Source organism: Meles meles, chromosome 8 (assembly GCF_922984935.1).
Source record: "Meles meles chromosome 8, mMelMel3.1 paternal haplotype, whole genome shotgun sequence".
Classification (NCBI taxonomy): domain Eukaryota; kingdom Metazoa; phylum Chordata; class Mammalia; order Carnivora; family Mustelidae; genus Meles; species Meles meles.
The window spans coordinates 92,785,584-92,802,820 of NC_060073.1; the positions used below are offsets into that span (position 1 = coordinate 92,785,584).

The window sequence follows — 17,237 nt, forward strand, 5'->3', positions numbered from 1 at the left end:
TCTGTCAAATAAATAAATGAAATCTTAAAAAAAAAAAAAGAACTCAATTTATCTGGTTTCTTAGAGCATCTTTGACTTCCATTCATCCCTTTTCTCCACCCCTCCCTATCCTGGACAGCACCACTCTTAGCTGGGAAGCAGAGAAGGGGGAAGGCTGAGGACAACAGGAAGAATCTCTCAGGGATCTCACACCTGGCCTCTTACACGTTGGGCCAGAGTCACAGCATCACATTTCCAGCTCCTCGGGCTCTGAATCAATTTCCCTAACCCCATCTTCTGTGGAATCTCCAGGAGATTCCACAGAGTTAGTCTTAATGATAAGAAGTGCAGAATAATAGAAGTACAAAATTTCCATATGTGATTATGTGACTATGACCATACTGAAAAAAATCCAAGCCAGACCCATTTGAGGCAGTGTATACCTCCAAGATATACCCCTGGTCTCTGAGGATCCCCAGGCGTTCTTTATGCAACTCTCCTGCACATGCTCAGGGTGAGTTCGTACACGTGAACTCTCAGCCTGACCCATGTTCTGTGACCCACAGACGTACAGGCTTGAAGACAGTGCCCGTGTCTGTATTTTGTTATCATTGGAGCTCCAGCCGCTGGACAGTCTGGAATATAGCAGGGAGTCAGTGAACGGCAGAGTGGATAACAGACAGCACCGTTGGGTTGGGCCAGCAGTCCAGCACTTTCTTAGGGAAGATCGTGCTCCCTGCAGTCTCAGGGTGAACGTGCCCCCAAGTTCCTATGTACCACAGTCATTAGTGAAAACCCCCCAGGAGTGCCCAGGCAAGGGCTGGCAAGGCAGTAGTTTGCCAGCCCTTGAGGAAGAAGATACAATGGCACTAATGTCATTCATCTCTTGGGTCTTCTGCCTTCATGACAAGCACACTTACAGGTGCACCCAAGCACCCTGTGTTTCGAGAGTCAGCAGGCTCCCCCCAGCCCAGGGCAGGCACAGCCAGGACAGACCAGGCACATGGAAAGTGTTAGATCAGCAGGTGTCTCCTGTCGATAGAATCATCCCTTAATTCACTCTGAGCTGTGCCATTTAATTACCTTGATCCATGCTTTGTTTTGCTAAAGTGAATGTCACAGATTGAGTATTACTTGCCGAAAACAGCAACAGAGGCTTGAAGGTTCTGTAATGGGAGCTGAAATATGATCTCTCTTTTTCCCTGGACCGTTTTCTCATTCTGCTCTTCTCAAGTTCCTTTTCAGTATATATATTTTTTGTTTCTTTTAAGAGCAAAATGTAAAATATTAATTTTGAGCAGAAGTAAAATTAAGCCCTCTGGAAATGATTCTGGGAAACCGAGCCATAGCCTGACTTAATTAAGAAGCGATTATGCTGAAGAGCCTATATTAAGGCTTCACGTTTCTGGTACAGACAGAATCGCTTTTAGAGAAGTCAAGTTAGGCAGCAGAGGGGGACCGAAGGAGGGGACGGGATGTTAATTGGATAGATGAGAAAAAGCATTGCTGTTGTAGACGTGATGACAAAAAAATATATAATAGTGGAGAAAATGTAAATAGGTTTGGTGATTTCTCAATACCTTTCTTTCAGGAAGATCAAGATGAGAACATGGACGCCCATCACTCTCATTCAAACTCTTTGGACCACTCCAGGATGGGCCATCTCCTTTCCTCTCCCTACCCCTCCAACTCAGGTGTCTGAAGAGGCAGGGAAATGGGCTTGTGTGTAACAAAACTCCAGGGAATGTGGTTAGCCCCCTGCTGCTCTCAGGATGGCAACAACTAATTAGCCCCACAAATTTATGGGCTCCAGGGATGTGAGCAGATGGGTATTTAAGTTAACAGCAGAGCCAATTTGTCCTCCATTAATTCCAGAGTGATACCTGAGTTTATTGGAGTTTTATATTGTTTCATCTGTTTCAAAGTCAGTTCTTGCACTTTCCCAAATTGTTATTCTTTTGACAAGCGACTATCTGGCTCTCTCTTCAGTTTCTAGAATGGTGATTGACTCAACTCTGGATTGCTTTGACTTTCTTAATATGTTGATGACTCCTGATGGGCCTTCAGCCTGGAGCTCTCTTCCCAACACTTCCCATTTTTCAGTCTCCATTTGGAATGAGCATCATGGTTATTCAGCATGGTCAGTTGTTCCAGAGTGGCTACACTTTATGCCAGGCAACAGTTGTGTTGTAAAAAGCACCAGAATTTTGATGGGTCTCTCTTATTGTTCTCCACTTAATTTTAAGAGATACTTTAAGGAGCAAAGTCTTAAAATCTAGAATATGGGAGCTTTAAAAAAAAACAAACAAACCCGGGAATCACCTATTACAGTAAATCACCAGTTAGGGTACTACTCACAGCCACCACCGACTCCCATTTCTGCTGTTCTCTCCCCCCCAAAAGAGGGGTTGGCATTAGAAAAGGTAAATAGACTGATGGCTCAAGGCACCCAGACTGACCTCAATCAATAAGATTCAAATCTCCTGGCTCCTTCTGAGCTCAGCAGACCAGAGAGCTCATGGTAGTCTCAGAGAGACCTCATAGTCCTGGGACTCTGCTTCTTCCATCTAACCCCTGGCTGCAGCCAGAGACAATCCCTTTAATCCGTTTTGTTTGAAAAGGATTCTACTGTGAAATGCCTTTTGAGAACCACCAAGCTGGTCTAACTCCCTTCTTTTTATAAGTTAAAAAACCCATAAGACTCAATAAGGTTAGTGACTTGTCCAAGGTCACCCCTTGTCCAAGGGGTGGACTATCAAATAAAACTCCGGACGCCCCTTCCAAGACATGTCTATTACTTCACTACTCAGTCTAGTAAATTAGGAAATCATCATCATCATCCTCACCATGTCAATCTGGGTACAGAATGTAAGTCTGACTGGAGAAATTAACAGATATTTCCAGTGAGGAGGACATCCATTTATTGTCCTCAAGCGGCAAATAAGCACGCGGACTGGGTAGACCAATTTCTGGTCTATACAAAAGGATATGTATTAACATCTAACATACAGTGCTGACTTTAGCATCTGGAAAAAAGCAAGAAACTCATTTAGTACTAGAACTTGGCAGGTAAAAAACAAGGTAGGCACAAGTGGCCTCTGGTCACCAATGAGGAGAAACCATGTGACAGTCATTCTCAGCCTCAGCTGGGTATCCAAATCACCTGTAAAGATTTGAAACAATACTGCTCTCTCAATCCCTCCTGGGAGATCCTGGTACAGTAGTTTTGGAGAGGGTGGGCAAGGGCACCTACAAGCATGAGAAACCTTCACCACTAATTTCCATATCACCCGAGGCCCCTGGTTTAGGAGTTCCCACTGCACTTAACTGAAGTCCGCTGTGGAGTGTGAGGTCCTACAGTCTGGCCTCTGGATGCATATTTTATGCTTTTTTCCAAAGCAGTGGAGGTAGAGTCAGCCTCATTTAACACGACAAGAACTGGCAAATTAGGTCAACCCTGTGGTTCAGGCAACACCCAAATATGGCTTATGAGAGCCTGCAAGGGAGCCGCTATTGGGAAGGGTGATTATCCTCTCTGAGCTCTACTTTCAAAGCACCAGGCTGAGCCAAATACTGCACATTCTCTCTTGATAATCAGTTTGAAGATATACGTATCTAGAACTTTCTTGAGCCTCTTTTTGTTTTTAGTCTTTGTCTCTCATCACAAAATTAAGTTGTGTATGTTAATCCTTCCAGCATATGGAAGCCTTGTCTTTTTCCATGTGGTTTCATAGTCTTTTCAGGTGTAAGGAAGCCCTTTGAAGTCTATATTCTTCTCAAGTGCCAGGAAGGTGCGGAACGAGCAAGAAATAAACAGGAAACAAAAAGACATCATCAGAATTGGAGAATCTCTGCTTCTACCCTCTCCTGGGATGGTGGGATTGGGAGAGGGGGAGCGGGCTATGGACATTGGGGAGGGGATGCTCTCATTTTTTCCCGGCTCACTAGGAAGGGAAGGGGAATTTGGCCACCCCTCCCCCTACTGAAGAGCTGTCAACCTCTCCAGCGAGGTGCCCAAGTAGGTCTTTGCATGGTGGGAGAGGGGCAACGTTTGTGGAGAGAGACTCTTCCATCTCTTGGCTTACCAGTAAAATAGTTAAGTCTTGTGACTAGGTCTAGGTATCTGAACTACTAGGTAGGATGTCTGTGGTTGAGGTGAAAAGTAGCACATGTCCTTTTTTTGGACTTCTAGGACTTTACTGAAAGTAGCTTTTCTACTTTGATTACCAAATTCTACTTGAAAAATAGTGACTTTTTCTTGGAAAGTAAATACTATCAGCAATGAAAAGAAGGGGCAGTCAGCACCTTCTCAGGAAATGCCCCAAGCCAGGAAAGAAGGAAAGAAAAAAAAAATGCTTATTATTTTGCATTCCAAATGATATGACTGTTATTATCTCCATGCTAAAAATATCTTAACATTCTAGAATACTTCTTCATGTACTTCTGTGACTCCCACCTTCCTAAATTGGTTAAGGAAGCCATAGGAGAGAGGGGGGCCAGCTTGGGCTCAGATGGCCTAACTTAAACCCCGGCTTTGCCACTCATGAGTTGTGTGACTGTAGGCAAGTTCGTCAGCCTCTCTGTATCTCAGTGTCTCATTTGTCAAATAAGCATAACGATAGTAAGCACCCTTTTAAGGTTCCTGCAAAGATTGAGTTAATTCATGTAAAAGTTTTCAGAAGAATGCCTGTAAGTACTTCAGGAGGCAGAGCTATCACTGTTTTATAATTTCTGAATTTTAACTTTAAAAAATGTTTTCAAAGGGCATGCAGGGAGAAATATAGATATATATACATATATATATATGTGTATGTGTGTATATATATATATATCTATTTATTTATTTTACCATTCTAGAGATAATAAAACTACTACCAAAGAGAATGGTCAAGATCCTCCAACCACGTAGTAGAAGAACGTAGAAGTAGCATCTACCTTTCCTATACACATAGTATGGCCTTCAAGTCTTTCAAAAGGAGATACAAGTGCAATCATAACAGACAGGACTCTAAGCCAGCCTATGCCTCTTAGCCAGAGAAATTCTAGAGTAACGTCTTCTTTATCTGATTTACTTATCATTAATAGAGAATTATCGTATCTTTTAAAATTTTATTTTATTTAAATTCAATTAATTAACATATAATGTATTATTAGTTTCAGAGGTAGAGTTCAGTGATTCATCAGTCTTAGGTAATACCCTGTGCTCATTACAACACATGCCCTCATATCTTTCTAAGCCCACTTTTGAATAAGGTTTTCCTAAGTGTTTTACATTTAATAGACTCCCTTCTGATTCTCCTATGATGATAACACTCCTAACCTTATTAGTAAGGGCACGACTTTCCTGTAATTGGTAATTTCCACAAACCAATACATCTATACTCTTCCTCCCAGAAGCGTCTATACTGCATGAGAACAAGTGCTTGTCAAAATCCAAGGATCTCCTTAGATAATAGGGTCAAACTGTGGAGGCGATGCCAGGTTCAGGCAGCCAGTGTGACCCAGTAGGACATAGCTATTTAGGACAGAGGACCATTGAGGGTGACTGTACTTGTTGATTATCGGTACACAGTGAAGCTGAGCTACAAGAAGGGACTGGAATCAAAGTCTAGGAAGAAATAGAAAATTCAACAATTTTTGAGAGCATATTTGCTCCAAGAACTTTCGTTGTTGGCTCATCCTTAAAACATCGCTGCAAGATGCATTCTCTTGATCACCGCCAGGCTGGCTTGGCTTCTGGGAGGTAAATTTTCATGCAAAGTCGCTATCTAAGGACAGTGTTCTTCTGGCTTGAGCACTAGAACTGGAAAGAGGTTAGGTGGTGGCAGAGGTGAGCAGAGAACAGGATTAGGGGCAGGTAAGACTCACCCTTAATTAAAGTCAGAAGAAGCCAGTTATCTATTTGCAGCTCAACAGCCTTGATTTGGGGCCAGGCTTTCTTCTCCAGCAGGAGACATAGGATGAGTAGTAGGTAAGCTGCTGGCGTGGTAAGAGCAGAGACAACCTAAACAGCATGGCATGGGCGATGGGCCAACTGCAAGGACGTGAGAATAGAGGTGGGGCTCGTGCCCCCAGTTTGGGAAGCAGGGATGCGATGTAGCTGTGTGCAGAAGGCTGGAAGCATACGTAACCTGCACACACTATCCTTTGATACTACTGCCTGAGCAGCTGGAGTGTCTTTCCTCCTGCTATCTGGCTTTTTAAAAATGTAATTCAATTTTTTTCCATGGAAAGTGACTCAGGCCTTCCATGAGAAAAAGAACAATAACAAATAGCTTCAGGATTAGCAATCTCTCTGGACTTTGGTGTTTGTTTGCTTGTTTTGTTTCTGTTTTAATTTTTAAGTGATCTCTACACCCAATGTGGGGCTCGAACTTACAATCAAAAGTCACATCCTGTTCTGACTGAGCCAGCCAGGTCCCTCTGGATTTCATTTTAGAAGGGAATGAGAGCAGTGCTAATTGGAGCTAACCAGGAGAAGACCGAGGGATGGCTTGGACAGGCACACCAGCATCTGTCGCCATGGACAAAGAGAAAGATGTTTCACTCAGAGGCTAACAGGTGAGTGGGGACTATTTCTTCAGAGGTGAAAATTGCCAGCTTTCATGGGCAATCTGGGGTCTCACCTGACCTCAAAGATAACTATCTAACTACTCCTGAAACTATGGAGAAAGCAATGTCAAAGTCTAACTGTGCCTAAAACTAGACCAACGACAATCGGAGAGGGGTTCTGGAGACAACTAGCATGGGTTGGTGTCTACCATGCATGGCATCTCGGTAAAGCCTCTTCATTACACTGTGAGGTGTTAGCATCTCCGTCTGATGTAGGAGAATATAGGGCCTCACACAAGACGGGCAATAATGTGCTCCAGGTTACACAGCCCATGGAAGGGGAGTCAGGGAGGGCCCAGATCTATGTGATTCTGAAACTCATTTTTGGTCCAGTGGGAGCCAAGCAGAGACAGTGTAGTTGCTCAGACAAGTGCATATCCGAGAAAAACTTATATAGGGCAGATACTCTGCGTGATTTTATTTACCACAATATATAAATATATATATAATATTATATATATAATAAAATATATAAAGTTATTACTTAATTTCACAGATGAAAAATTGAGGTTTAGAGAGGCTAATAATATTCAGGCCAGGATTATAGCTATAGTCTCTTCTGAATCCAGGACCAGAACGTTAAGCTTCTCTTCCTGGATGGGGCTAGGTATATTCTCCTGATTGTCCTACATGTTCCCTGGCTGTAGTTGTGCAGAATTGGGCAAATATTTGAGTAAAATATGAATGTATGAATGACTACATAGGCTTTATGTATATATACACACATCTATATATAATTTCTAATGTGTTGAGTGCCAATGATGGATAAGATACTGTCCACATAGTTAGATCATTTCTCATATTTACAGTAATTATACAGAGCAAGGAAAATTAGATTATATTATTAAATTCTCTTTGCAGAGATAGAGATAAAAACGGAAGCTTAGGGGAAAAAAAAAATTGCCAATGTCACCAAGTTAGTGAGGCCAGAGCGAAGATTCAAACTTAAGGCTGTTTGATTACCAAAGCTCATACCTTTTTTCTTTTTTTTTTTCCCCTCCTGTCTTTGTGTGAAATGATTCTAGAGTGACTTCAAAGAGAAGTGATAAGACCTCTCTGGCATAAAGGCTCAGGAAACGTATTACAAAGTAAGTTTACGAATGTTCAGTATCAACTTTTTTTTTTTTTTGGTCAGTGTATTCAAATCACAGAAAAACTAGGGTAGGCTTTGTTTTCATTACTTCATTATGCAAAGGAAGAGTCTCTTTGAGAAAGCGCTTTTTTTTTTTTCCAGGGGGCTTGAAACTTTCTCTGAGCAGCTCTTTCGAGAAGAGTTATTAGAATTTATTTTCAATTATACACCAGAATAAGCCGTCTGCAGTATAGTTAACTTTCAATTCCAGCCAATTTTCGACGCATTCAATCATAGATGCCTCAGTGATTAAGAATCTATGTTGCAAAACAATTCCCACTTTGCAACAATGCAATCAAACAGATCTACAACTCATAACATATTATCCAATGCTTTTTCAGCTCACTGGTGAAGTGAAATAGAATTTACCAACCATCCCGGCTTACTCAGTGTGCTCCAAGCTCATTTGCAAACAGTTCTGCAATTCAAAACAGCTCACAAGGGGGTTTTGGTTCAACACAGCCTTGAAGAGACAGAGGTGGGCTGCTTCGGAGATTCATGACTTTGGGCCACCTCGTTTTCTCTTTCTGCTCCTCTTGTACATGTGGCTGAACATACCATTCCATGAGGAACAGAATCCCTCCCTTCAAGATTCTGAAATTGTTCGCCATGATAGAAGCAGATTCATTAAGACCAAATGGGTTTTATGTCCAGCTGTTTGCTCTTCTCAATGGCATGGCTGTTGTGTGGGGGTGGGGGTGGGGTGAGGAGTAGGGGGAGCAGAACCTCAAAACCTTGGGTAGAAACATGGACAGGACTATGCAGCAAACTTGACACCCCCCCCCCCCTTTTTTTAAGTTTGGAAGATAGGGCTGTCTTAACAGATGTATAGAAAAGTTTGAGTTTCATGGATGGAATCAAGCCACAATAATCACTTAACTCTGGGCCTCTCTTTCAATACAGTTCATCCCATATTAAGTTCTGTTTGAAGCCGGTAAGTAGGAAGAGATTGGTAAAATGGGTGAAAAGGAAACAGAATAACCTCTCGAAGAGGATTGGCTTCCTGCTGACCGAAGCCAAGTCTTCAGAGTTGCAAAGTAAAATACTCTGAACTTCAGGGTAAGCCCCCTTGGGGTACATCTAACAAAATATGAGAGGATAAATCAGAGCCCAGTTATTAAGACATACTTCAAACAGACTCATTTGACCTTGTCCCCTTGTTGGACCCTCAGGCTATGGTAAAAGTGAAGGAAAACACCAAACTTCTGGCTCTCAGAATAGGTTTTGGGTGCAGTGAGAAGAGAGTATGGGAACAAATAGATGGTCTAAACAATGCTGCCCAAGAATAAGCAAGATGAAAGGAAGTATGGAGACAAGACGCAACTATCACAAAATAAAGGAAGAAGGACAAATTAGAAATAAGGAAAGGAAATTTGCTTGCAAACATCAATGAAAAATCCTGTTTGGACAGAACTTCAACTTTTGAAATGTGTAAGAATATTGTCTCGGAGTGCTTTGGTCCATACCATGACGTGACAAGAGCATGAATGCAAAATAAAATCAGAATTAGAGAAAAGATTGAAAAACCATAGACTGCGATGAAAAAGTAGGACTATGACTCTAAGGCCCGAACTGAGGATTCTAGGACTAACCAATTGGGGGTCAATAACAAAAGAGGGGACAGGATGGCCAATTCAATTAGTGGCCTAAAAGAAAGACTTGAGATACTCTTACAAATGTTGAGGAAGAGAGTATGGTGAGAATCAAGCATAAGAAAAAGTGACATTCCTGGACGAAAACCCCTAATGAATACACTGAGAAAATATTCAAAGTAGGCAAGATAGGAGCCTGGCCCTAAAACTGAGGAAATGACTGAGTCTGTGATCACAGGAGCCCTCTGTGTTCCTTGAAACATTGTTTCAAAACAATCTCTGCTGAAATATACCCTGTTCACGTGATAGAACATGGAGGATAAAGAATTATCTGGCACCTAGCAGGAAAAAAGAGTCCCTAGACAAAAATAAGTGAACACAAGCTCATCTCAGACTTCTGCAAGGTAACATCAATGCCAGATGACATGATGACAGTGTCTGCCAAAATGTGAGGGAAATACAATGTGCCCGCAAAATATTATGGCTGTTGGGTTGCTTTTTAAAGGCATGAAAGAGACATCCTCAAACATGTAAAAATGCATAAACCAATCAAAATGGAGAAAAGGTAACCGACTCTTAGGTTGTGGGACTCTAATGCATTTAAATTTATAATTAGGACCAAACAATGATGAAAATTGCAGTAACAAAAGTGAATGACAATGGGAAATAATGACTTAATTAAGGGGAAAGTGATAGTATTACAGTGCTTATTTCCACAGCCTTTTTAGCTGTGAGTCAACTGCTACTGTCTATAGTGAAAACATGTAGTTTAAAAAAATACTCCAATCTCTTAACGGTTTTAATCTCTTTTACAGACATTAGAGGGAACTTCCAGAGAACAATATATATTGTGATTTAAAAATCCATCCGGCTTTGAAAATACCTAACAATAACACAGGCAGGAAATAGAACGAAATTGAGAAGTTAGGCTGATTGAAAATTTTATCAGTTTGGGAACTTTCTGTGGTTTGGGTGGTTTCCTCTGTCTGGGAACTTTAGGCAGTAAGTTCATTTATTACACACACACCCACACCCACACTTTTATTGAACAGTTAGTAAGCTAAGCATACTTTACACACTGTCTCATTAACTTCTCACAATGCCCCATACTACGTGTTATGTGGTGAGAGATCTACAAATCAGAAAGGCTAAGCAAATTGTTAGTAGGGGCCAGAGCCCTACTAAAACCCATATGTTTCCAAATGCATCCCTGAGTTACTTACCACCATGCTGTACTTCCTCAACTATTCGACGTCACTCTGACCAATAGAACAGAGTTTACTAGGGAATATTGAGAAGGGGGCTACCCACTGTGGAACACAGACAACCACAAAAACTGGAGGAAACTATTGGTTTCTGAAAGCATGTTTTTACCTTCGGTGTTTTTCATTCAAACTGATTCCCTTGCTCTAAAGAATAATATCACAAAGATACCATTAAATATTAGCTTTTTAGAGGAAAAAAAATTCTAAATCCTTAACAAACCCTAGTTAAAATTTCATATAATGTGCCAGAGATATGGAGAAAAAAATATTCCATAAAAGGCTCAACCTGAAATACAGATCACTAATTAACCTCCAAGAGATCTCACGGCAGAAGGTGATTATCATGATCTAACAGGGGGAATATAAAAAAAGAGAAAATGTAGATTTCTAAAGTTGTCTGTTGGATCATGTTTGGATCATATACTAAGAGTCCTCAACTCTTGACTTATTCTCTGACTATAGATCTCATTTCCATGACTAGGCTCTTTGGTCTATGCAGGGAGGATGAAGGCTAAGGAATGAGAGAATAATTTGAGAAACAAATCATCGGAATTGGCAAACCCTTACCACACAGAGATTTATATTCAACTCAAGTGAAGTATGGAAAAGGTAACACCAAGAATGTAGAAGGGTCAAGCAAACCTGAAAACTTCCAAGGCTTTCCCCTAGATTCAATTTAAAAGGGCTTACCCAAATCTTTGTAGTTAAGATGAATCATGAGAGATTAAGTTGAGCCTTGGAAGAGAGAAAAAAGTATTTTTGAGAAGCGTCTCCTTTGGGGAAAATCTGATTTTTGGATAATAAGTGTAATAGATTTCTCCTGATCCAAAGTGGAGATTGCTAATTTCCTATCCCAATATCCAATATTATTACTGTCATAACACCTCTAGAATTTAGTGGAACATGTGACCCAAACTCCTTTGCAGTTGGATGTAGCCCTGCAGTTAAGTTCTAGCTAGCAAGAGGCTGGGTGGAAGCTTCCAAGAATTGTCCTCAAACATAGTTGGTTCATGTTCTTTGACCTTTCCTCTTCCCTTTGTTCTGCTTGGAAGGTGGATTACGTGATGGCTAGACCTATGATGACCACAAGGCCAAGCATCACAGTCTGGCTGGTACGGCTCAGCACTGGTCCTGGCTGGTCTACAGAGACATCGAGCCAGTCCTGGGCTGCCTGTCTTTAGAATTTTATGAATGCAAAATGGATTTCTATATTATTTAAGCCATCATTTTTCAGGTTACTATGACTCGCACCTAGACCTAGTCCTAACTGATACACCTCCTTTAGCAAAATACAAATTTGGATCCTTTATTCTTGTACACAGACTGTGGGTCTAATGGAAAACAAATGAGGTTCTATCCTCTGCTCAGCCAAACCAACCAAATGTAAATACTCCCATTTAAAAATCGTGTGCATGTATCCATGCATCCTCCAGGGTATTTCTTGTAAGTTAGCTGCTTTCTTCCTGGGGCTTCCATCAGTAGAAGCAATTTTAAGCAGATAAGTGTGAGCAAGAGGCAACATAGTGTCCTATTCTCCGCAGTCAGCCAATTATTCAATGTATGGATATCTGCGTCCGCACATTCCCTCACCATAGAGCTGCTTGTTTTCAGAACTTTGCTCTCTCTGAGCAGGTGTCCCTAGGTTAGGATGCAAACCTTGTCCATGCATCAGGGTCTGGACAGTCACACAAAACTGGGCGGTGGAGGGTAGGGAAGGATAGAGCTTCCACGGGCTTAGGTAGAAAAGGGGTTCCACCCCAGCATAACTAGAAATGATCAGACTGAGAGAGCCTTGGAGGAAATGACTTAGGCATTCTGTACTGGTTGTAAAGCTAAAAAGAAAAAAAAAAAATTCTTAAATGTATTTGCAGCCACATGGCTTTTCCTCTTCATTGATTCCGTTATTAAGTCCCTGGGAAGACCTCTGTCATCTTCATTTAAAGGAAGGAGAGAAAAAATTCCCCAAACTCCCAGTAACAAGTTTCACAAGGGCACAGCTCATGATCTCTCTACTCCTGACCCAGGAGCCTAGCAGAGAGCTGAGCGACCAGCTGGGCGCTCTGTCACTCACAGACCATGCACAAGATGCCTCCCAAACCTGAGTCCACCAACTGGCCCTTTGCAGGACCTGTGTCCTTTTCTTTTACTCTGTTTGCCTTTGTCCCATATCCCTAGTTCTTAGGTACCCACTTCTGCATTCCAGCCGGGTGCTTGCCCCTGCACCAAGGGCACAGCAATTCCTCAGGGCCATCTTTTGATTTTTACGAACTTTGACAATACTTCAGGCTACTCTTATTTTTATGTCTCCAGCGAAAGACGCCCTTCCTCAGGCTTCAACTCAGGTAGTAGCACTTGGTCTGCGTGAACCAGCAACACTCCTGACACATAATGAGATTCCGACAGAGGCAGTAATTTCCTTAGAGAGCAGCATAATTGGTATTGAGCATGAGGATGAGACGTGAGTATCATTTGGGTGTCTGACTCTTGGCTACCAGACATGCCCCAAATAAAACTGATGAGCTGTTAGTTCTAAAACACACACACACACACACACACACACACACACACACACACACACGCGCACGGTCCTACCTAAAAGCTTTTCAAATATCTGTGTGCTTGGGCAAACGGCCCACAAATGCTTAAAATATGCTTGGTAACAACCGTGTTTATTGAGCATTTACTGCATGCCAAACCCTGTGCCAAACACATTATTACATTAAAGTACTCTTTGTGAACTATTAATAACTATCATTCCCCATATTTTGCAAGTGAAAGACCAGAGTTAGAAATGTTAAGGAACTTGTCCACATCCACACTACTCTTATGTGGCCAAGAGTACTTCTTATGCATGGCCAGTGACACCAAGGGTCCCTGAGGGGCGGCTTAGGTGTGGACGGGGCCATGTGAGGAGTATCCCTGAATAAGTTAAATGCATTTCTTTTAATGTCTTGCTGATTTCAGGTGTGTTGAGGTTGAGAGATTTTTCCCTCCTCTTCTGCCCCCATATCATGTATTTCCTGAAGTTTTTCAATTCCCTCACCTGGCTGGAAGACTTCTCCAAGCTTTGAAAGTCATCTGGCAGCCAAATTAAAGTTTCAAAGCCTTGAAGAGCTTGCATTGTTGGCAAACATGGCTATTGCCATGGATGTCTGGGCTTCAGGGAATTTAGGGCAACAGCTGTCTGCAGTGGGAATATGGGATTCTTGTTCTCCCCTGTGAAGATTTCATTTTCTTTTGTCCAAGCACTAACTCATTAGGACTTGTGTTCCTTTCCTAGGGTCAAATCCTTATTATGAAAAAGACTCCTGATGGTACCTGAAAAGATGAGGCTTAATTTGTGCTCCACAAGGGGACTTTGTCTCCAATATTCATAGAGGTGGCATAGTGTAGCAAAGAGGGGATTGCCAAGAGACAAGTTTGGCTCCTTTATCACATTTTCATCTGGCCCCAATTACACATTTTTTGGGGGGGGCACCTGGATGTCTCAGTTGATCGAGCATCAGACTCTTGATTTTTGGCTCAGATCATGATCTCAGGGTCCTGGGATTGAGTGCCACCTCGGGCTCTGCTCTCAGAGGGGAGTCTGCTTATCCCTCTCCGTCTGTCCTCTGCCCTTCTGACTGCTCTGATCCAGTTCTTTCTACGTATTTGCTTTAGAAAGAGAAAGAGTGAGCATTCAAGTGGGGGGAGGGGCACAGGGGGAGGGAAACACGAGATTCTTCAGCAGACGCTCCGCTGGGCATAGAGCCTGATGCAGAGCTTGATCCTATGATACTGAGATCATGACCTCAGCCAAAACCAAGAGTTGGATGCTTAACTGACTGAGCCACCCGGGTCCCCCCTCAGTTACACTTCTAATAAAACCAAGCCAAGTTCACGTTCCTCAAATGTTGCATGTTCCCCAAAGGGGTACTTCAGACACTCCTTGCTTCCAAACACGGCACTGTATATTTTCTTCCCACTCCCACTTACATCCCTCTCTCCCATCCCGCCCCCCCAAAACACAGTCTGCTTTATTTCATGCACAAATAGCAATTTCCAACCACGAAGAAACACCTGGGAGAGTCAGGGCGCTCGTGGTACAAGATAATTAGAGATTATTATAATCGAAATTTCATTGCCACATCAAACTGTGTCTTTTAGCATTAATTAATCTCCAATCCCAGCCCCTGAGCCTCTCAACTCGCCTGCTGGAGCCACCAGCTTGTCAAACACACCGGAGCCTTGCATCTCATTATCTTATCACTGGGTGCACGGGAGGAGATAAGCCCAGATTCCTCAGAGCTTTGGCCCAAGCAGCTGTAATTCACAAGGTGGCTTCCCTGGGAAGAGGCAGGTGGGGGAAGCAATTTGGGGAAGGAGAGCTGGGCTCCTTATTTATTTATTTATGCTTTCTCAGCAAACTAAGAAGCAGAGGATGAAAATTGCTTCCACCAGGAGAGCTGGGCCACGGAAGAAGGCGATTCATAGGTCACAGGTGGGGAATAATTGTAGCTTGGCGAGGCACCTTTGCCCTTCTGCTGAGTCTCTGATTCTGTCCTGATCATTTAAGTGAGTGTCAGGGTGTCTCCCGATTCGTGGCTGTCTTCTCCCTCTGCTCATCACCTCATTTTTTTTTTTCAGTGTTTGCTGTCACTCTACGCCTAAGAAGATTCAAAACCAGCATTTTAAAGACTGTTTCTTACTGACGAACACTTTGCCTGCGTCTGGGCACTGCAAACTGCCACCTTTTGGACAAATGGCCAAGTGTCCGATAGCTGGGGTTCGATGACTAATATGTTTTTCACACATTTCCCTACTCATTTTGGTAACAAAATAGAGCTCTTTACCTAACAGGCAATCATTAGCATTTATAATGATTCATAATTCATACTCATTTTGTAGTAATGCTCACTGTTAGCACTGTAGTAATGGGTAATTATAAAAAAAATTACTCGAAGAAGTATAAATACCTCAGTACAATTAGATGTCTTTCTGACTATTATTCTCTACACGTGTTTGAAGTGTGAAAATTTTTCCTCTGCGATACAATAATTACCACATCCACACAGTGGAATACTACACAGAACTGAGCAGGGCAACCAAAATTCAGGTGCTGGTACAAAGGAATCCCACAGCACAATGTAGGACAGAAGAGGCCAGCCACAGGGAGAACATTCTGGAGGATCCCAGCATGTAGGTCAAAAAGCAGGCACCCAGACTTAAGGTGCTGGGAGATGGTCTGGAGAAGAACCTGTGGGAGAGGAAGTTGGGACAGCAAAGGGTTTGGGGACTCAAGGGTGGGGTGTTGTGTTCTCTTCCTTCCTTAGCCCGAGCACTGGCTATGTGGGTGTGTTTAGTTGGTGACACTTCACTGAGACTACGTTCTGTGACCTTGGCTGTATGTGTGTCATACACAAAAGCAAGTGGAAAAAAAAAGTATGTGCGGCCCTCTTGCCTGACTCTTTTCCTTCCTTCCCCTTCCCTCTTTCTTCTTCTCTTCCTCCTTTCCTCCCTCCCCTACCCAACTGTATGTCTCACTCTTTTCTGAGAAGTCTCGGTAGGACTAATTTCTATAAATCCCAAGAAGATTGTCCTCTGTTGTCCTCTGTGCCTTTGGTCAAGACTGAGTCCTAGAAACTCCTGTTCCTTCCTCTGCAAGTTATAGGAATGGAACAAGAAAGTCACTCCCCTACTTCGGAGACTCCCTATAGCTCACCAGGGGAGGACCTTATCGGGGTGACCAACCACATCTGCAGCTTGGACTCTGATATAACCACATGCTTTGCCTTTTTTTTTTTTTTTTTTTTTGAGAGACAGAGAGAGGGAAAATGCATGAGTTGGGGTGTGATAGAGAGGGAGGAATGAGAATGCCAAGCAGGCTCCACACCCAGGGAAGAGCCTGATATGGGGCTCAGTCTCATGATTCTGAGATTATGACCTGAACTGAAATCAAGAGTTGGGCGCTCAACCGACTGAGCCATCCAGGTGCTCCTCCACATGCATTTTTAAAAAATTTAATTAGTTTATTTATTTAAGAGAGAGAGTATGCCAGTAGCGTGGCAGGGGAGGGGAGGAGCTGAGTGAGAGAGACAAGCTGACTCAGTGCTACATGTGGAACCTGATGCAGAGCTTGATCCCAGGACCCTTAGATCATGACCTGAGCAGAAATCAAAAGTTGGACCTTGACCCAACTAAGACACCCAGGCACCCACCCCTCCATATCCTTTTGAAAAGACATAAAGAATTGGGGTGCCTTGGTGGCTCAGTTGATTGAGCGTCTGCCTTCGGCTCATCTCATTGTCTCAGGGTCCTGGGATCAAGCCCGGAAACAGGCTTCCTTCTCAGCAGGGAGTCTACTTCTCCCTCTCCCTCTGCCTGCCTCTCTGCCTACTTGTGCTCTCTAACTCTCTGTCAAATAAATAAAATCTTAAAAAAAAAAAAGGGCATGAAAAATTAACACTTAAAATAGAACATAATTGTTTTCTGAAACGAGGTGGTTACTTCCCGTGGCTGCTTTCTGTATAGGAGAGGAAATAAACTGCACGGGTTGAGCAAAGTGTCTGACTCCTTGGCTCTTCTTCTAGCGGGAGGATAGGTAAACATAGTAAGGTGCACGTTACCATGCACACGCCATCAAGCTTTTCAGATTACAGAGATCTCTCTGTACTTTGA

General features: G+C 42.7%; 1 protein-coding gene and 1 long non-coding RNA gene across 4 annotated transcripts in view; one reads left to right on the plus strand and one right to left on the minus strand.

Moving 5' to 3' along the window:
* The window catches only part of NTM (neurotrimin), a 964,245-nt gene that overhangs the window by 691,971 nt on the left and 255,037 nt on the right, over positions 1-17,237 (minus strand). The window lies entirely within an intron of this gene.
* Positions 5,832-15,519, plus strand: LOC123949758. 2 transcript variants are annotated; one of them, XR_006820076.1, is made up of 4 exons: positions 5,832-5,950; positions 6,419-6,540; positions 7,617-7,679; positions 15,207-15,519. It is a non-coding gene; the product is annotated as an uncharacterized LOC123949758 (long non-coding RNA). The 2 variants fall into 2 exon arrangements; XR_006820075.1 differs by lacking the exon at positions 5,832-5,950 and having other exon boundaries at positions 6,131-6,540.